This window comes from Siniperca chuatsi, linkage group LG16 (assembly GCF_020085105.1).
Source record: "Siniperca chuatsi isolate FFG_IHB_CAS linkage group LG16, ASM2008510v1, whole genome shotgun sequence".
In the NCBI taxonomy this organism is placed as follows: domain Eukaryota; kingdom Metazoa; phylum Chordata; class Actinopteri; order Centrarchiformes; family Sinipercidae; genus Siniperca; species Siniperca chuatsi.
The window spans coordinates 26,414,684-26,437,001 of record NC_058057.1 but is presented as its reverse complement, the minus strand read 5'-3'; the positions used below and the strand labels follow the sequence as shown (position 1 = coordinate 26,437,001).

General features: G+C 41.1%; 1 protein-coding gene across 1 annotated transcript in view; it reads right to left on the bottom strand.

Moving 5' to 3' along the window:
- Window positions 1-21,536, bottom strand: part of myo6a (myosin VIa) — a 150,987-nt gene extending 129,451 nt beyond the window's left edge. The window contains exon 1 of the mRNA XM_044169264.1: window positions 21,318-21,536. The gene's annotated coding sequence lies outside the window, so the exon portion shown is untranslated. The remainder of the gene's footprint in view (window positions 1-21,317) is intronic.
- Between the last annotated feature and the right edge of the window lie 782 nt (window positions 21,537-22,318).

Here is a 22,318-nt window from a genome sequence, read left to right as displayed (position 1 = left end):
AAATAATTGTTATGAAATAAATGTTCTGCAAGTAAAGCAAAGAGTGTGTGATTAGAGGGTAGAAATACTGCAAAACTAGAGGAAAGACCAGTCTGGTGCTTTTTACTCCAAATTGACTGAATCCCAATGAAACAAAGTAAAACATCACTTTTTCTGCACTGACATCTTTTGATCTCCAGGCGATCCCACATGAAAATGTAGTTCAATGGATGTTTGGTAGTATTTCCAAATAAAATGTAGATATCTTAACATATTTTATGCTTTACTTCTTAATTCTTAGTTCTCAGTATTTGCATTTCGAACTTGGTCATATAACCATCGTCTTTTATGATCTTTTTTAGATTTTTTTATTTTTACCATTTACTTTTTATTCAAAGTCTGATATGTTGTATTTTTTGAAATATATGAGAATGTTCTCAATAAACCAAATAAAAACCATTTTATCTTCAATTCTAATGGGGCATTTAAACTTTTTAGAAGTATTTTCACTGCGTTGATCTGAGTTTATTAGCCTTCGTAAAACTATTTCCAATGAATCTCAACACGTTTTTAAAGGCCGGGACAAAATGTAAAGCATATTTTTTCACTTTCTGTCCAAAAAGTTTTTTTAAATGTTGGATTAACTTGCCTACATCTGTAACAGTCGCAGTAGTTATGTGGTGGTTTCAGTGTGGAGTTGAATTATTGGAGCGACCCTCAAACTCAAAGTGCATCGACTCACATGTCCTGAGCTGTCTGGGGCTTTGTGGTCACCAACAAACCAATTACAGTGTTATTGAGTCAAACTAGCAGCTGATCGTGTTACTGTGGTGATGCTGTAACGGAGTGAGGGCCTTTCCCTCTGGGACGACCTCTGATGCTCACAGCCTCGACTGATGTACATGGAAAAGAATCAGCAGGGACAAATCGTAGATCGGGTCATGTACTGCTGCTGTGTAACCGTTATTGAAAAGCTCCTGGAACACGTAACTTTGTTAAAACTTATTTCTGTTGGACTTAATAAATCATTTACTTTACATTTTAACAGTTCAAAGTGGCAGCAAATATTGTGCTGAAATGATTAGTCGATTAATCAATTAATCAACTGGGAAGGGGGAAAAAATGAATCAACCATTTTAAAAATCGACACTATTTTCTAACTTTTCATGTAAATAACGATTACTTGGCTAACCATAAAAATCATTAGGTTAATCAAGAAAGGAAATAATTGTTAGTAATCAATGATTTTGATAAGTGCTATATAAATAAATTCATCATTAGTTGCAAATTCTACTGCAGCCATGCTAACGGTTCTATGAGGCTGCACTTACAGTAGGCAGTGCTTTGAGTTAAATGCTAACATTAGCATGCTAATGGAAATGTTAAGATGCTGATGTTTAGACGGTTAGCATGCTATCATTGCTAATAATAAAAAAGTACAGCTGAGGCTGATGGGAATCTCCTTAGTTTTGCAAGTATTTGGTCATAAACCATAGTATTGGACAAAATGAAATTTTGACCTGATGATGGCGCTAGAGGAAAAGTCAGGGAATCAGCAAAGTTATTACAATTCATCCTGAGGGGAACATGAATGTCTGAACAAACAAAGACACTGCCATCCATAGAGCCGCGCCGCTTACTGTGGCTGCAATAAAAGTAGAGGTAACCCTCCGATATTCTTCTACTTTCTACTTTATTATGCTAAAAACCAGACTCTAAACATACGTGCGAATGTAACCAGAGTACTGTAGCTGTAGTCCCTTACTTCCCCCACCTCTGTTGAACAGCAGACCACAAACTACCCCCATGTGTGAGAAAACAGGAAAAACAAGCCTCCAAACCCCTGGACCAGAGTGTGTTTACATGCACACTGTGTTCCAGCGCGGAGATCGTTCTTTATTCAGGAAGTTAGGGCTCCAGATGACGCTCTTTTACGGGTCTAGTCCTCATATAATCATCAGTGCCACAAATTTGACACACAATTTAGGAGTTTAACATGTTAAATTAGTATCTAAAGTATTGGCGATCTGTGTTTAGAGAGATGAAAGAGTGAATCCAACGGCTTCATATCTGCTCAAACACTGTGGCTCACTCAGCTTTAAGCATCAATCCAAAGACAACAAGTTTAATGCCAACTAGGAGCATCCTGAGGCTGTTAATATGACCGAGTCGAGGTCACTGAGCGCCGACTCGGGTGCCAATAAGATCTGAGACACTGAGCCAAGTTGTGTCTTACAGTTTCCATCCACATACTGTAGCAGAGGCCAACGTGACGCTGCTAACAACATCCAGCAGCTCTCTTCACTCGGAGGCTTCCTGCCAAACTGCAAACGCAATAACCGCAATAAGTTTTCATTGGAAACTTAAAATAATTACCCCACAGTTCAGCACTGTCTGAGTGCCCCACTAAGAGGCTATCGAATCCAGTTAGGGATATTAAACCATAACTGTCTGAATACTATCGACTCTTTTATTAGTGCAGCCTGATAAGTCCTGTAACTGGAGATTAACAGGTTTGATTCCTTCGGTAGCTCAGGTGTTCATCACTCTCTACGTGGCTTTGAGCAAGAGTTTGATCTCATTTGTATTGGTGAGAGATACAAACAGAAACTGTCCGGTTACACTGTGTGATGTTATCGTGAAGAGGTCAGAGACTCTGCCCTGTAGCTAACAGGTCACAGGTTCAAGCACAGCAACAACAAACACCGTGTTCATCGTGTTTTGTGTTCAAGCAGCCTTCAGATGCAGACTGAGCCCACTTCCTGCTCTAATCATTGCACTGTATCCAAGGTATTTTAAAAAGGATAAAGCTTATTTTATATATCTTTATTATTAATAACAGTTTCCCTGCAGAAAACTTTGTGTTGATCAAAATGAAGGAACATCGTCACTTTGTTGACAGTGTTGTTGATGTCCGAAGTAACCAAACCAGACATTTGTTTGAGTTTAAAGGAAAAGGCTGGTGATATTTTAGATTTTTCTTCTTGTCAACAAATCCCATGAAAAGACTCAAACCAACGATGAACGTATCTGCTAACAGGTGTGTGTGTGAATCACAGCCTGATGGATCTTCTTCCTCCACTGTCGTCCAGAAACTATTAAAACACATCAGCGAGCCGCTCTGTTGCACTGGGTGACATGTTCCTTCATCACCATGAACACACACACTGTAGTTTATTCTGACTCAGCCGCACACACACCGTCCTGCTGCCCCAAACACTCACTACAGCACCACATGTGGATCCATCCGCCGCTGGAAATAGTCCCCAACAAATGCACCATTTCCTCCTGTTTGTCTGATAAAAACTACAGAGAGCAGCTGTTTGAGGGAATAACTGAGCCTTTTTAAACAGGAAACTATATATTTGTGAGGTGTTTTTAAAGATTTACGTCTTCAGTAGGAACCAATGGGCTCGGAGCTGAGAGCCACAGACAGGAAGTCAGAAAGCACTAAGAGAAAGACAACATTGTTGGTTTTGGTCTTTTCATGGGATTTGTTGACAAAAAGAAATCGCTGTAATGGGGAAGCAGGTGTAGGTGCGTGGAACAGGTACAGGACCTGAAAAACAACTATAAAAAACCTGTTATATTATAACAGATGATATTGGACCATTCTGCAAAACCCTGCATTATATTAAATGACTTCAGCCTGATTCAGGGACGTCTGAGGCCTGAAGGTAGGATGAGTAAATGCAGATCAAAGGTTGCTGGTAACTCATTGTCAGGGCTGTAAAATTCTCCCATTGAACAAAAGCACCAGACAGCATTTCTTTGCGATATAAAAAGGGGCCATTAAAGGAGAAAGGCTTCGTGCCGCTAAAAAAAATAAATCAATCAATCCGCTATCTGCTCCGTGCCCGGCAGCAGGTCAAAAATTGCTTAACCTGCAACACAAACCGCTCTGGTATCGATAAATCGTCTGTACAGTATTAAGTCAAGAGAAAGGGAAATATTTCATCTTACAACATTAAAGTTTTCTCAGGGAAGCTGGTTGTGACGACTTTGAGACATTACGGAGGTCAGACTTGGACAGATGGACGCTAATGAGTCACTTCTGGTGTGAATTTCGGGTTTCACCGACCGTCTGCAAATATTATCTGACCCACAGCTCAACAGTCATGGACTGTTTGACCAGGATGTTGAATTCTGTCCTCACTGAGAAGGAAGCTGCGCTGGCAGATAACTGAGGACCAGGAAGAATAACAAACCTCTTCCTAAAATCTCAAAGATAGGAGGTCAATATCCAACATATCTTCTTTCCTGATAAACCCAGCCTCACACTGATAATAGATACATGTAATCAATGTGTTTCGGATGCATACATGTTAGTATTTTCTAATATCTTAAGTAAATAGATAAATAAACAGTTAAATATATCCTCAACATAATTTTAAATACTGCCACTAAATCAGTAGTTGAAGATGTTTTCGGATCCTTTACTTAAACAGAACAACACCACACTTAATACTTTAACTTACTTTAATGATTATTAAAAGTGTTATCAGCTAAATTAACCTAAAGTATCAAGTAAAGGTAATCATAATCCAGCAGAAGGCCCATGTCAGTGTTGCATTATTATATAATATTGTATTATTTCTGATGCATTCACATGTAGGCAGTGTTTCCATGTTGCATCGGGTTGAGGTGGAAACAGTTTTACATAATGTTGAGAAGTTAAGCTGTCAGATAAATGCAGTGGAGTAATAGTTAAATATTTCCCTCTGAATGGTAATGAAGTAGAAGTAGAATAAATTAAAAATATTAAAATAAAGCAAAAGTACCTCAAAATTGTACTTAAGTACAGTACTTGAGTAAATGTATTTAGTTCATTTCCACCACTTAGAGCATCTGACACTGTGTCGTGCAGCAGGTTGATGAAAACATTCAACACTCCCACAGGGAGCATTCATTACGGTCTGCTGCTGCTGCTGCAGGGCACTGCGGCTGCCAAATGGCTTTCAGCATCAGCCTCCAATCAATACAATCACCTTCCATCATAAATTAATTCAATTAAAGTTGATGCGTTTCGCCAGAACAAATCGGGTTAACGGTTACGGTAAGTACAATCACATAAAGTGGGTTTGAAACAGTGTGACTGCAGCACCACGAGTTGTGAAAAGGCAAGATGAAACCTGCTTTAACCGCTCTGTGCGGCCCACACACCATCGCTGACGCACTGAACATCTACCAGCACACAGGACGTGATGTAAACCGGGTTGAGCAACAGCAATAAAACCTCTGCTTGGATGGAAGATGAAAGTATCCTCGAGGTTATAATGTGGGTTATTCCAGTTAATGATGTTAGGCTGAATCATGCTGCGCTCCTGCAACCTGGGACATTAGATCATGTGACTTCCTTATGGAGACATGCAGTGAAACAGTCGCAATTCAAAAGTAGGTTGATACTCCAGGTAGTGAGGCGCTCACGTCGTTCAATTTGAACTCGTCATGACCTCAGATATTTCGAAACTCCTCTGTTTGGTAAATATTTCAACATACACATCTAACGCTGCGCTAATGAATATTAGTAGTAGTTTTGGTCTTTGGTCCCAGCGCCAAACAGTCAGCGATGAAAGGAGGATGTAGCCAGAAGCTCAGTAGATTCAAACTTCGTAAGCAGAATCAAAAAGCATAGGTCTTAAGGAATCCTCAGTTTTTTTCATCTGTTACAATACAGAACTGTTTCTTAACTATCAATCAGTCTGTCGATTATTATCGGTTAACTGTGCAGTCTGTAAAATTAAGGAAATAGTGGATATAATCACAACCTCCCAGATACCAACAGTCCAAAACCCTGAGATATTTAATTTTCAAATCCTCACATATAAGAAGCTGGAACCAGAGAATGTTTGGCAGTTTTGCTTAATAAATTATTAAAAATAAGAAACAGAAAAGAAGATACTTTATATAAAAATTTATATAAAAATATTTTGGCCCGGTGTGAGGGAGGGATGTGTAATTTTTCCAATATGTCTATAAAAATGTACTTCACGGTTGTAAAGCTAAACATACAATGAAGTTTGCAGATGCTCGCTTGTACATATGCAAATAAGCAGGACAGTGAAAAGGAAGTGGCCAGAGGGAGGAATACCTTCTTTTACATACTCATTATCTTTTACTTACTTTACTACTTCTACCAGCAGGTAAATTATTTATCAGCTGTGAATTTCTGACTTTAAAAACGTATTTAAACACCGGCTGCAGCTACATTTATCAAGACAGTAATTTCTGGTTTCACCAACAAACTCAAAAACCTCCAGCTGCAGAGACGTCTGATCCCTCTGGTCTGAAGCAGTTAACTCAGAAACCACAAAGTACCAACAACAGTCAGCTAATGGCAGAGCTGAGCCTCGACTGCAGCACTCACGATCACATTAATGTGTTTTTACCGAAGCCTTAAACTAAAAACGGTACAATCTATTTGCAGCCACTGCCCTAAATCTGAAAATCCTGCGAGCAAGGCTTCACGGCTAACGTGTATCGAGCTGTGAGCATCCTCTGGAACATTATTTCCATTAACATCCTCAGTCAGGTGAAAAATACAAACACAGCTGAGAAGTGAATATCTGCTGATGATTCCCAATGCAGCGATCAGAGGGAGAGAGAGTTACTGGTCCAGCAGACACAGACAGCATTATGCTAATGGCAGAGTCAGTAAATTGGTTTTAAGCTTTTGCACTGGAGGAACAGTGAGCGAACACAATAATTGGAGGGAGAAAAATGCCAAAAAACTAGGTGAATAAGTTCTTTTTCCTTTAGCAAAACAGTCAAGTGCATTAAAAACAACGACCTGAGGGAGTAAGAAGAGGTTTTTCATACGTTCACTTCAACAGAGAGCGACTTCTTCCCTGTTTCTTTATCAGTCTCGGCCTTAAAACCATCAGAGGCCGGCCTCCGACACCTTTAGGTTCCTGCTGCTCGCTTTAAATAACAAATCTCACACACAATGAAAATGTGAATGTACATCCACACGTAGGTCAGGTGATGAGGGGTTTTTTGTGTCTGAAGCCTAATGTTGACATCTTCATGTGTCTTGGTTTGTCTGATCAACAGTCCGAAACCCAAACATGATCAATCAACAGTCACATAAAACAAAGACAAAACGCAAATCCTCACAACTGAGAAACTGGAACCAAAGACTGTTTGGTATTTTTGTTTGAAAAATGAGTTAAATGATTAAATCGATTGTCAAAATCATGTTTGAGTATCTCTAGTTGTGCATGAATTTAGTCATAAACCAAAGTACTGGACGCATTGAACATTTGACCTGATGATGGCGCTAGTTAATACAAGTCATCCTGAGGGGATCATGAATGTTTGCACCAAATTTCATGGCAATCCATCCGATAGTTGTTGAGATATTTCTGGATTATTAGCTAGCATGGCGAAAAAGCGCAACGATTCGACTGACAGAATGAGGCTCTCCTCGGGGGCTTCGACCTCGAGGGGGAAGCCCTAGTTAAAAGCTCCGCAAAAAACTAGTAAGTGGACATTGAGTTAAGACTATCTCGTGAAACTGCTGTTTCCAAAGTCAAGAGTTCCCTTTCATGCTCAATTAATTACTGAATTTGAGTCCAACATTAAGTACACTCACCACACCAGGAATTCACTGAGATGCAAACAAACTGCACCGACCTTCAGCTTTGTGACCACTTTCACAAAGAAATGGATTTTTCTGTCTCTGTCTTTCTACAAAAAAAAAAAAAAAAGCCAAACACACCTGGCCTTCACAGCGCCGCGAAGGCCCCGACAAAGATGTGCAGTATTTGGTTACAAGCTTCAGGTCTCTCAGAGTTTACATATTCAGACATCTTGATGTTAAAATAGCTGCCAGTCGTTTGCTCTGCTGTGAAACTTGAGCCGAATACTGAAGGAAAGCGGAAAAAGATGCGATATCACATCTGTAAACGGACTGGGCAATGTTTTGTGGTGTAGTATGTTAATATTTCTGATCAAGGGTAGAATCACCATTATACAGTTTCTCTGTCAGTTAACCTTAAAACTAAATATTTTGGAGAATTCACAATTGGCCTGTTGCGAAAAACAGCTTAAAATCAACTTATTCCTTCACAGATCAACAAATTATTTCACATGGTGGATACTGCAGCACTAATCCACGTGAGGAGTAATATAAAGGCCTGGTAGATGGGCCTTTTATAGTGGCAGTCTGTGGCTCTGAAGCACCGGTGCATAAAGAAAGGTTGTCAAAACTCATCTTTCCAGTCCGCAGCTGTGCCGATGCACTGAAGCCGAACAAGTGTGAATGTAGCACGATGAGCATCGGTTCATGTAAATTTTCCCACGATATGAACAATGTTTGATTCATCCTCTGTGCCGAGTCTGTTTGAACACCAGCGGGCTGAGCTCTCTGCTGTTATTAGGCCTGAGTCACACTGTAGGAGATTATTTTGGGATGCCGTCACACTGGCAGGCTGTTTTCTTTGCTCTGAGAAACCGTGCACTTTGTGGTATTTTTTTTTGCTTCTGTTTAATTTCACCTCACGCTGACAAATCAGAGCCTGTTCAGCATCCATTACTGAACGCCAGAGGTGTACGGAAGACCACTAAGGCCAAGACGAGGATCGAGTTCTGAGTCAAAAATGAGACTAAAAGGGGGTGCTTTCAAAAAATAGAAAATTGTTGTCTCAATTCTGGTCCTGTTCATTTGTTCACACTGGCTTTTTACAAACGAACCAAGAGCTGGAAACATGAAGTCATACAGACTGACAGGTAACTGATTATGAGCGTTATTCGTATTATTCGACCGCATTTTATGAATAATGACTGTGGGATCACTTGTCACACACTTTTTAATACATTTAATGAACTGCCAAAGTCCCATGGTAAGATACAAGCACAACACACAGTTTTACCTATTTCCCCCCCCATGACTGATCAAGGAAAATCCCTGCGCTCATGTGGTGACACACATGCATATGTTCTACATATACCTGTATATATATAAAACTGTACAGTGCTTGAGTAAATGTTACCTTCCACCACTGCTCAGAGCCCAGGCTGAGTTTACTCCAGTGATGTCCCTTGAGTCATTTTCTCAGACTTAAACCTCCTCCAGAGCAGGGCTGCAACCGAAATATTATCGAAATCGCAATATTGGCCAAGTGCAATATCCAAATCGCCGAAGCTGCAGTTTTTTGATGAAGGTAACACGTGTGACAAAAACATTATAATGAAGTGCTGCGGAGCTGCAGAGACGCCCCGGCCTGCACATCTTGTTCTCCAGATGTTTGTTTCGTATAGGCCCAACAAACGTCACATTATCGTGATTTTAATTGATTTAAAATTCAAACTGATCGTGATTCATATCTCAATCGTAATATCTGTCAAAATAACCATAATATGATTTTTTTCACCACGTCGCGCAGCCCTACTCCAGAGCCACAGAGGAAAACATACAACTTGGCTTTGACGTGGAAAATCGGTGGAGTGCCCCTTTAAAAAGGTTGATGCAAAATAACTCTAGCTGGACAACAACTGCTGGAAATATCCGGACATAACGTCATAATCTGGCTGGTTATCCACGAGAAAAACCGTCACCAAAGAAACAGCCCGAGAGCTACGTCAGCTTACAGCAGTGTTAAAGTCTGTCAGGGTGGATTCTCCCTTTAAAAGCAGCGGATGTGGTCGAGATCAGAACATAAAAAGGGCAGCGATGAAAACTGTTCAGTTTGGTTGCAGCAGCTGCTGCTTTGTGTGTTTGAGAGGACGACACATTTAACGGCAGCGGAGGAAGTGCTGTCTGAAGCGTCCCCGCGGTCACGTGTGTCGACCCACTCCTCTGCTGACAGACAGGCAGCCGATTGTTGGGTCAGTGTCGTCGCTCACTGAGAGCTCGCTGTCGTGACCGCTCAGTCAGGTCACGTGGGGAACAGAGAGCCTGCGATGTGTTCAGGGACAAAAGCCCGGAGGGCAGATTGACAATCACAAAGAAACCACAGAGACACAGCAGGCTGGAAGTCCCAAAGGCTGTCCTAAAAGCAAACCGCACGGGTTAAATCTTTTGTTTCGGACGCTTCTGAAACATCCGACTCCACTGGAACTACTGGAAATATATAATGCAGATTTAAGTAGCGCTAACAAGGGATTTGTTGATTAATCGTATAGTTGATTGAGAAGAAAAATCTACAATGAATTCCCTTGTTGCAGCTTCTCAAATGTGTGGATTTGCTTTTCTTTGAGCAACACTGTAAAACCCCAAGAAATTCTGTTTTTTTATAAGACAGACGAGACATTTTGTGACATTTTCTAGATTAAACAAACAATTAATCGAGAAAATAATCTGCAAACTATTCAATAAGGAAAATAATGATGAAAATAAAGAAATAAATTCTGATGATATATATGCCGATATTGGTATTTGAGCGTCATGTAACACCAAGAAACACTGTTGGTCGTTATTTGGCAATAAATGAACAAGAAACTTAATGATTAACAGCAAATGTAAGGTAACAGCACATTTTGAACAGTGAACTTAAATAAAAATATTTTAATATTAAATTAGCCTATATATTTTATATAATTCCTGGATTATTATAATAAAAATGTCTGTTATTTTATTTTCAGTTTTTGCTCTAAACGTTAGGCTTTGAGTGGTGTCTGTGTATGAAATGCTAGAAGCTGATTATTATATTATTATAAGAGAATAAATAAAAACAACAATAACAAAAGTCAATAAAATGTTATGTACTGCTTTTTTTGCATTTCAAATTTCAATTTAAGCAATTTAACTTTATTATCTAAAAAAGGAAATGTACTTGTTTACACAATACAAAATACATAAAGATAAAACAGCAGAGACGACCACGATATGCTGATACCAATACGTGTGTGATCAATCATTATCCGTCAATAATACCAGCCCGTTCACATATTGGTGAGACAGTAAACTCCTCACCACACATCGTCTAGTCTCTCTGATCTGAAGTGATGACGCCTCATTAGATATCTGACTTCTTCAGCTTGTGTTATATTATCTGCCTCACTGGGGGATAATTAACATCAGCTTCCAAACGCATGTTGCTCGGTTTTATCATTTATTCTCTAATCGTGCAGCAAATGATGCCTCTGAAATGTCTCATTCTTCGCTCCGACGGAGCTGATGAGCTTGAACTTTGTACAGCTGTTGGCCTACATGTTGGTTATCTTTACACGAGCTATCATAATGATTCTTTTTTTCTGTTAACAAGCTTCATGTTTCCTCCTCCTCCTCCCTCACAACCGCATCGTGACATTTCAGGAAATGGCAAAGTGGGTGTAGAGACCGGCAAAATCCAAATGTGTAGTGTAGTCTAAAATGTAAAAGGATCTCCTAAATCCCTCAGCTTATATCATCGCACCTTCACTGACAAAACTGCTTTGGCAGATATCCTGACGGCTGTTCAAGAAAAAGCAGAAAAAAAAAGGCCTGAAGCTCGGAAGAAGCAGAAGACACTCGTATAAAAAAAAGAAAAGATTATTAAAATGTTGTACAGTCTTTACTTTGATTAGATAATTCATTAAAAACAGCCGCTGAGCCTTATTTCTACTTGTGTGTTCAGGTGTTACGGCGTATCAACAGTCTACAAGATCGGGTCGGGGTTCTATAGCATTTGTAAAACCTGCTTATCAAATACAAATCCTTATCGAATCCATTTTGATTCAGCTTTCAGCACTTGTAACAAAGCCCTGACAGTCAAAGTTTCACCTGATATCCGAACTTGATCCTTAACGCTTCAGTCCTGAGGGGCGTACTACCAAGCACGCTCGCCAGAGCCAGTCAGAGACGATGGGTATCACGACGGTGGTTATCAACCTTCTTTGTTAACCAGGTTCTCTTCACTAGGCTCGTGCGCGTTCCCATAAAAAAGGGGGTGTTTGACCTGTCACTTGACTCTTCTTCCGCACAAAATGGACCAATCGCGTGCCGCCCACTTCAGTCAAGAGGAACAGGTTGTTATAATGGAGAGCTAGGAAGAATAAAAATATATATACTACAGCAAAAAGCAACAGTGTTGCTGCAAATGAGAAGATTGTAATCGTTTATTTGTAACGTGGCAGCTGCACATTGTAGATATCTTAAACTTTAAATTTGATACAGCAGATTTAAACATACTCAAGAACTGCATTTAGGTCTGACACTGTCCCATAATGAAGGAGACGTGGCCAATTCAAAGTGAAATTTTACTGATTTAATATTATCCATGACAAATACCAATGGGTCTAATCAATTTTCTGCTCGGTGTTGTACTAGCCGGCAGTGTAAAACGAACTTGGCAGCAAATCAGGACCAAGCATAAAATCATCCGAAGTGGCCTGTCGTTTTAGTGTCTGGATGATCTGCGGCGTGAAATGTGAAGTGTTAATATCGCCTGAAGCAAATGGGGAAAAAATTGATTTTCCGCATCACCAACTGAATGCATGAATGTTCCCGTGGCAACGCGATGCATACAGTTTGCGCTGCTGTAATTACACGGCTTTGTTCGGTGGCATTAACGTACGGCTCGACAGGTTTGCATATGTAAACATACTCCCTCAGCTCGCTCATAGAGAACATCGTCAGGAAAAGAATTAGTGAAACGACGCTTTTTACAGCCGATTTTAATTCGAAACTCTGAACATGACCTCCTCCGGAGCAGGTTAGCATAAGTTACCACGGCGATCTAGCCAGGTTAAAAGTGAGCCACCTTTGTGACATCGCAAACTCCGGCTTCAGGCTCAACATAACTCGCTAACTCGGTTGATTTGGCAATCAAAGCAAGATAAGATCGAATACTGTACAATATGTCCATCTAGTGAACTAGACACTGATCCAGAAGTCAGATCCAAAAGGTCCAAAGCGGGACCAAACATACACCGTGACGCAGAAGTATAATTCCACCTTTAGCTATTTAAATAAAATGAAGTTCTGGCTGCAGCTTCCCCGACAGAAGAGCGTCAGAAAACCTCATCCTTTTGTCTCATTTCTACCACAAACAAATAGAGCTTGTTGTGATCAAACGGACACCGATGACGTTTTGAACTTTCTTTTTGTCCGAGGTTCGTGGCATTCTTGGAAGCAATGAAGGAGCTGCCGTTATTATTTATGAGGATTTAATTTCTAGTGAAGTTGACTGTTCAGAAGTTAACTGTCATCTTATACTTATAGTCATCTTTAATAAACTTTATTGTTCAGTGGTAAAAACAACATCTTCAGAAGAAATCACAAGTCTGAGGGGATCCTTGCCAAAAATGTTTTATTACTTGTTTGTATTAAAAAAAGTAATATCAGCCTCTTTTTTTTTTTTTTTTACTCTCAAATATCGATATCAACCTGAAGGATCACGCGTCTCTTGTGTGACCAGGCCGGAGCTTCATTTTGATGATTTCAGCAAAGGCATGGAATTTCTGAAGTGCTGATGTTTTACAAACTCCCTGTAACGCAGTTTAAAGATTGACAAGAGTCATCCTCCTGAAGGCGAAGTCTAACGCCATAAAATGTGTCATAAGCAGCTAAAAAGTTGTACATTACACAAAGAGTCTTGAATCCTCATCCTGTGCGTGTTTAGGATTCTGTCGCTGAATACTGAAAGTAGAGAGGAGGTTTTAAGTCGTTCTTTTCACAGTATAATCCTTATAAAAAGGTCAGGTTGTGACACCTTTCAGATCTGACAAACAAATCCAGCAACTCTGCACCTTTCTGCCTTAACAACTTGAACAAGTCATCAGCTGCTGCAGTGAAAACCCTCAGTGATCCGCATTAGATGACTGTGACGTTACTGGGTGTTTCCCAGGTGTAGCTGCTAGGTTCCGGTATGAGTAATCTCACCTGCAGCAGGCTGAACTTGTCAAGTCAACAACAAAAGCTGGAGAGAAACTGGTTCTTAGCTGTGGAAGAAGTATTCAGATCCTTTACTCGAGTAAGAGTAGTAATAGCACAATTTAAATTCCTCTATTACAAGTAAAAGTCCTGCATTCAAACTGTAAAAGTATAAAGTATTCTCAAGTAATATCAAAATGTATGAAAAGTAAAAGTACTCATTATGCAAAATTGCCTCATTATATTACTATTATTATTATTGATGCATTACCATAAGCAGCATTTGAATGCTGCAGGGGGTCGAGATGAAGCTAATTTTAACTACTTTATATACTGCAGGGTAGTTTAATGTGTTAATATGCATCATATTTTATAAACTGACCATATCCTTTGTATGTAAAATGCGTAAAGTAAGATGCCAAGTATTGTGGTTTTGCCATGCTCCCGCAAAACCTCTTAGACCCCATTTTACAGTTAGTCACTGAGGGGGATCGGATAGCTATCTAATCTCAAACGAGCTACGTGTAAATGCATCCGATTGTTCAAACCACCTCCTTTGAGACGCATTCTAGCCAGATGTTGAAAAGGAGTAAATGCATAAGTGGTCTGTGGAAATGGTGGACAGCCTGTCACAGTGATAACGCCAGCTAAAGTTACTTAAATGACACAGTATCAGTGAGGGACCAGCCCCTAGTCCATCCATGCGTTTGTGTTAGTTTAATGATAGTTGTTTGCTAGCTTTACTATTCGGATGCATTACCACCACCCTCTGGACTGGAGGAGAGCCGACCCTGAATTGTATGCAGGCCAAAACAAAGACGCAATCAAATTTATGATGTGGCAAAACCAGGATGCATAGATGTGGCAAAGTGTACACAAAAGTGTATTAAATCCATCTGGATTATATTCGGATACGAGACAAGTGTCAGGTAAGGTTGGATAAGTGGGGCAATGTGTGACTTGGACTGCAGTTCACCTCCCGCCAACAGCCCATGCTGGTTTCTTTAACCACGACCAAACTCTTGGTCTAATCTTAACCAAGTAGCTTCAGTTCAAACCTGACCAAAGGAGGTTGTTTCAGTGCGGTCATATGGGCTGTTTAGGGAGGCACTGACAGACATGTTTTATCTCTTAAATGTATTTAAAAACAGCACTCACAGTTTCTGCTCAGCCTCATCTGTGGCTGATGAGGGTATGTCCGCCTGGAAGTCTGTCCTGACTATGATACTGAAAATCTTCTCTGACTCTGTTGTTTTCTCATGGGAATCTGTTCTCAATGCGGTCACTTCCTCACAGCAGATTATTAAACAGGCCTGACAGACCGGGACATTATGCAGTCGCCCTAAAAAGAAAGACAGGAAGTGTCCGGCTTGGCGCCGGCTCCTCTGAGACACCAGACAGACACAGAGGACAACAAGGATCAAAGGACCAGAGCTGCATCAGCTTATTTAGCCAACAGCATCTCGGGAAAAACACACACATTCTCTGTTTTGATGCAGCAAAGAAAATCAACCTGAAAACTGGTTTCTCCTGAACATGTCCGGTGTGGAAGACGTGCGGTTGCATAACAAATCTCATAGCAACCAAGTCCAGTAGGGGACTGGCTGCGCACGAGTAACTGCTAAATATAAAACAACCAGGAAACAAAAGTGAGCTATCTGGATGAAAAGGCTGCTGTGATGAGGATGCGATGGTTCTAATATTAGAAATGTTCTGAGAAAAAGTTCATTCAAAGTCAAAATCTGGACACAAATCCACCATACCTACTCAAGTGATTAAATGGCCAGTTTATCGGTGTAAAATACCAGCTTTTCACGTCCGCCGGTGCCAAGAGACCCCCAATAATTTAGAGTCCTGTAACTGACAGGTTTATCCAAAATGGCCGCAGTTTGAAGACGGATCCCAAACGCTTCAAATCAGCAACATTACAAGAAAGCAGCAGTTAGAAGTACAAGGTTCAGAGCGGTAAAACGCTGGCAACAGCTAAAAACAAGCACTCCTGTGTCATTTGAATGTTTAAGAGAAGTGTTAAAGAGAGGTGGATTAACTCGGGTCAAAGTCCTCTTGGAGTAAAGCCACGGAAACTAATGAGCAATGTGACAAACCGGGGCAAGGAAACACCATGTCGGAGGAAGGAATACTACATTTTCCATTCAGCAAATATACGCTGTCGTCATGTTGGAGTCAACAGCGTTAATCTCTCTAGACTAACAGCTGGAGGCAAAGGAGGGACTGTCCACGGCTCTCACCGTCTTCTTTTTAATCTAAAACATATTCAAGACGAGCCAAAACGCAAGAACAGCTGTTTACTTAAAAGCCCATATCATGTCAAAGCAGGCCTCCTCCCAAAAATATTACCCAGAATTCAACATCAGCGTGGCAGCACAGTAAAGGCCTCACTCCGTACCAGGAGGCCTCGGGTTTCAAAGGTCACCAACACGCGATCCTGCCGGGATCAGCGGACAAAAGGGCTGCGCTCCCTGTTGCTACGGTTACAGCCGTCTCCGCCATAATGATGGGTTGGGTTCATTTACATGTTGACATGACACGGTGATTCGGTCACACGCGAGCCAACCAGACTGAAGGGAATACAGGCCTGCTGTTAAAGACAAGAACTAGTGATTAAAGCAGACAAGATGACTAAAAATAAACATTATGTCTCCAAAGCTGAAGGTTAAAAATAGCTTCTGAGGATGTTTATAGTGTTTAATCAGACTCAAAAGTTCAGTCCTGGTTTTCCTTTGTTAAAATATTAGTAATATTTGTTACTTTAACTGATAAATGTTAGTTTTTGGACACAGAGGCTTTGACCTTTGCGCCACCAGCTGCTTTGGCCTGCTCTTATTGTGGAATTCAGAGTGAGCTAAATGTCTGAATGTTTAGTCTGAAACACTTGTACTGCTGAGATTATCGTGTTGCTTTGAGGCCTGCGTTTTATCATCAGGTTTTATCATAAGAATCCAACATTCATTTCTAAACAATATGAAACAAAGAAGAGCAAACTAATCTAGACTTTTCTGACGCTTTAAGTATTTTTCCTTGATAAATTAGAAAAATGGATAATTGATTATAGAAATTATAATCCATCCATTTTCTGTCATTCGACTACTTGATTAAAAGGATTAAATAATGTCAACTTAAATGCCATTTGAACTCCTCTCTTCCAAGAGGAATATAGTTTGGTTTGTCATTTGGAGTGAGAAGGTAATCCGACCCAAATACAGGAAACAACTCCTAAAAATGCAAAGGTTTATGGGTATCAAGAGACAGATGTTGACATTTAATAGCCAGCGGTTGCTCAGGCTTGAAAAACTGTGCAGACGGAGGGAAAATGTGGACGATGATGTGATCTGAAGCGTCGTATTTCTCAACTTCTTGATGGACGGAAAATGACGAGTGAAGTATCATCAGGTGAAGTTAAAGTCACAGAGGCTGGATTCAGTGTTTTCACTCTCCCTGGCCTCCACAATCTGCAAAAAATGAAAACTCACTGATCTACATTTGAGTCCACGTGACCTCTGTTTACAAGCCCTGGTTCACTTGTAATCCGGCGTGTGAACCAAAATACAAAGTCGACTCCTTCCGCGGCGTTTCAGCTCCCTTCAGAGATCAGAAAACCCCCGGAGCGAGGCGGCCGGGCTCGCAGACGGCGTGTAAGTCGACACTCTTCATCACCATCAACAGGAGACTGTGGTCTGCTCAGTGCGGCATGACTAATTCAGCTCACATTCCCCTAATTACAAAAGGCTCCATTAATATATATATATATATATATATATCCACCAGAAACACGATATGTATGAACCCTCCTGCTCCATCACCACCAGGGAGGAGAAAGTAGATGCTGCAGGGCGGTTAGCATTAGGCTAGTTCAACATCTCACATCTTGTCACCAATTACAACAGGTCTGGTGTCGCTCACATAAAGGGTTTCTGGAGAAATAAGAGAGCCAATCGGGGACTTTGTGAGCGGGACTTAACGGAGATGTGTCAGTCACTTTGGGACTTGTTAAACATAGTTACCGCCAACAGTTTCATAGTTTAATGTTTAGTAAAATGTCCCGCTCAGCACATGATGATTCCAAAAACTAATTTAAAAAAAAAAAAATCTAAAGTTTGGCACGTTTTGGTGTGGCACATATAAGCCTGCCACGATACTTAGACTTATCAAGGTCATCAGAATCAGAAATACTTTATTGATCCCCGAAGGGAAACTCTTTGTTACAGTAGCTCGCCTTTACGTCAGTGCACACAGGAGAAAGTTACATGTCCATGTAATCGCACGATATTTTGTTTAAATGCGTGTTTATTTGGATAAGAACGTCACCGACATTTTAACCAACATGGTGTCAGAATAAAACAGCAGGGTTTTCCTACATTAGAAGACTTTTCACAGCACCTGAGCTGAGTCTGAGACACATTTTTGCTGTGTAATATCGTTTATCTTCTGGGACAATATCATCGTCCAGCAAAAGCAGTTACGGTGACAGGCCTAGGCACACTTTTAGCGAGACATCCCATTCTATGCAATTAGAAATCTAGCACCTCCTCCTACGGGTCGCCACTGACTGGATGAGGCGATGGTTCACCTAAAGTTGGAAGAGCTTAAACACATCACGCAGGGCTTGGTTAATAAAGCATGGCAACCACAGCAGGACGACTATGAAAATGTCAGTATTACAAGAAATCTCGTTTAACTTTGTGGAATCATCGGAGTTTTCGCCTCTTTGTCAAGGTCTGGGAATCTGCGATGTCATACTTACATATATTTTATTTTAATGTATTGTGTTATTTTGTGAACTCTCAAATATCAATATCGGCCACAGGAATCCAGTGTCAGTCAGGCTCTAGTACAGGTACATCTCTCGAATGACCGAGCTAGCAAGCTAGCTTGCTAACTGGCAGTTAGCAAGCGGTGATCACCTGCTAACAAAATAAAAGCCTTTGCAATACGATTATAATGTTAAAATGTGGTGTTGATCCGACTATGATAGATAGATAGATAGATAGATAGATATTATGACCTCTATTACTGCTGTGCAATATCCTCCGTCTCATTATAATCTTAATAAGCTACACTTAACTTGACAGTTCATTACTTTATACCGTATTATCATCATCAACCGGTAAACCCACTTTGTACTTCACACTTATTATAGTGTATTATATATTTTTTGCTTAGTACTTCTCTTCCTGTGTGCACTGACGAGACAGTGAGCTGCTGTAGCAAAAGAGTTTCCCCCTCGGGGATCAATAAAGTATTTCTGATTCTGATTCCTGATTAAAGCCACAGTTTGGTGGTATTGCTATCGCATTAGCGACTGTGCTGCATTCGGTCATGTGTCCCATTTGTAAAAATCCCCTGATAACTACCACAAAGCATAAATCACATTCCCTGACTCTAACATCCAGAATACACTTCCAGGATTTTCCAGGAATTCCTTGACTAGGCTTCCCTCCAGCTGCTTCCTCCTCAGCGTTACCATGTGAGGAAACAAGGCAGAGAGAAAACTTACACCTAACGTGAACATTTTAATCAGAATATAAGTTTATGGGGGCATTCACACGCCTACTGCCATCAACTGCAGTTTTGAATCTTCAGCTTTCTCACATATACAAGGACTTCTTAAGTGGATGAAGATGCATATAAACAGCTTATCCTGAGTAAGACACTTGGAAATGAGCCATTACCCAGGATGCCGAGCGCATTTCATTGGTCACATCTCTGCAGCCAAAAAAAAAAAAAGCAAGCATGTTCAGACTTTATACCAATTACTTTTACGTCCAGTTCAAGTCCTCGAGACTGTAACGTGCATATCACTGTGGCAGAAAAGGAAAGCTCAGTATCATCTAATCCAATAATCACGCAGTCATTCAGGATCATTTCCTCAAGAGGACTTTGATCCCTGAAGTTACTGAACCGCCCTGAACTCAGGAAGGACAGCTCGCTTACAGCGAGTACTATTGTGTTGTGACATAATGTGACTATATATGTCAATACGGCCATAAAAGAAGGACATGGTGAGCAAAAGTCAAAGTCCCTTCAGAAATAGAGTCTGCTGTTGGAGAGGCCTCCACCCAAACAAATACATGTTAGAAAGACACAAGAGTAAAAGTATAATGGCACTAGGGGTTAAAACTGCATGTACATGCATAAAGAAACATCATAGTAGGACAATGTAGAACATAAAGAGGCAAAAAAGCACATTATATTGTCTTTTGTTGAGTACTTCAGACAGATTTGAGTGGCTTTGGGAGAATAAAAATGACCATAAGAGTGAGTTCAAAGCAGCTTCAGCATAAAAACAAGCTCAGGACAAACACAATGAGCACTGAGAGCTCTTATGTAATCATGCAACACAGATGAAACCACAGCACTGACTGAGCTTGTTCCCTGCGTCCAGACTTATAAGGATGCCACATTATCTTTTATCATTGGCTCAGGCAATAATATCACAATGGCCAAACCCACCACCCTCAGCGTTTTTTCCTTATGCAAAGCATGCCCACTGATTCTTCCTCCCAGGCTCAGCAGCAACGCCATGTGTGTGTGTGTGTGTGTGTGTGTGTGTGTGTAGGCCGCAGCCGTGCTTACACTGTGAGATGTGACATATTGGTGCTGCTGCTGTACAACAACATAGCCGCTCATGTCATGCACGCCCCAGTGAGTTCTCCTCGCAGCTGCCAAGCTGTGTCCCTTTTGAACTCCCTCTATCATGGGGAGGCTAGCTGCCCAGACACTATCGCACGCCGAGCCGAACCCCATTCAAAAACAATGAGAATTTGGAATCGCGGTGCTTATCAGGCACACACATACGCTATGAACAATGAATCGTCACCTGTTCTGATTCAGGAGATAATTATATTTAATTCGGCATGTATATAATCCACAAAGCATCACAACTGTTCAGATAATCAAACTTTTAAATACTGTTTGCCGGTTATTTCCAATATGTTCTTTCACCAGAATGCACCCTTTCGTTGCAACGGCAATGCTGATGAGTGTATTGAAAAAGTTGAAGCCCTTCTGAATAAAAAAAAAGAGGCACGGTGGATTCGTTATATGCCGATTTTTAGAGTGTCTCCTACCTCTTCAAAATATGTCTGGAGCGATCAATTCTTACACACATGCCTCTATTGATAATCAAAAAACACTTTAATTGCCGGATGTTTGAACGAAGTCTGGCGCCGACTCCCTCTCAACAAAGCTAGACAAATCCGAGCGCTATTTACGTTGTTAAAAACATCACATTTCCCACCGCTGAGCGCAGGGACGACAGAATCCCGGTGGCTTTTGTAACTTGGAGTAAACTGCTGTTTAGCTAAGGCTTTGCCACATCTCTCAGCTACGTGTTGACGGTCTTCCTCCTGGGAAAGCTACAATGTGTGTTGACAGCCCCCCCCCCTGTGCTGCTGGCTGCTGGCTGCTGGCTGCTAGCACCGGGACGCTGCAGTGCGTTGTAGCCCGTCAGCTAGCTAACATCACCGTCTTGTTGCGATAAATTCCCCCCCGGTGCATGCAAGCGGCTGCCGGTGCTGCCTACCTCGTTTGTGCGTGAACTCCCGGGACTTCGGCAACTTGTTTTATTTATTTCTTCTTCTTTTTTTTCTTTTTTTTTAATCCCAGAAAAGGACGCGAACGTCCCGAACACAGCCGCGCCGGGTGTGTCAGGATGATGGGTGTCCGCTCCGGCAGCCTGGGCCTCACTCTCCCCGCCCTGCAGCCTCCGACTCCCGCAGCAATCCTGGGAAACTGGCCCCGTGACGTCACGAGCTGGCTAAATAGTCCCCGGCTGAGTCTCCCTGCAGGGGGCGCTGCATCCAAGGTGGGTGGAGGGGGGGGCCCAGACTGCTTCGGGCTCACGTGCAGATGGGTTTTAAAAGGGGGCAAATAATGATCTCCAAAGAATACTTCACCCACACTTTGATGGAGGTGGAGGAAGTATTCAGCTGCTTTTACTGAAGTAAAAGTACTAACACTACACAGTAAATACAAGCAAAAAGCCCTGCATTGAAAATGTCACTTAAGTAAAAGTATGTGAGTACAATCAGGAAAATGTACTTAAAGTATTAGAAGCAGTAAAATGTCCCCTGTGACTGTTGTATTGTACTTTACACTTATTTGAGCTTTTATACTTTATATCCACTTTGCACTTAATTTATCTGACCTGTATTATAGTGTATTGTGTTTTGATTTGCACATCTCTAATTTCTTGCAGACTTATTTATTATTATTTCTGTTTCTATTCTATTAGTGCTTCTGTCCCTGCGTGCGCTGACGTGACAGTGAGCAGCTGTAAGGAAAGAGTTTCCCCCTCGGGGATCAATAAAGTGTTTCTGATTCAGTCTGATCGATCGATCGATCGATCGTTCGGTTTGTGAAAACAGTGAGAAACGCCGTCACGACGACCCAGAGCCCAAAGTGACGCCTTCACGATGACCGACAGGCCAAAGCTCGACATTATTAACATTAAAATTATTAAAGTAAGTAAAAGGAAAAAGCAGCAAATCTTCACATCAAAGAAGCTGCAACCAGGAAGCGTTT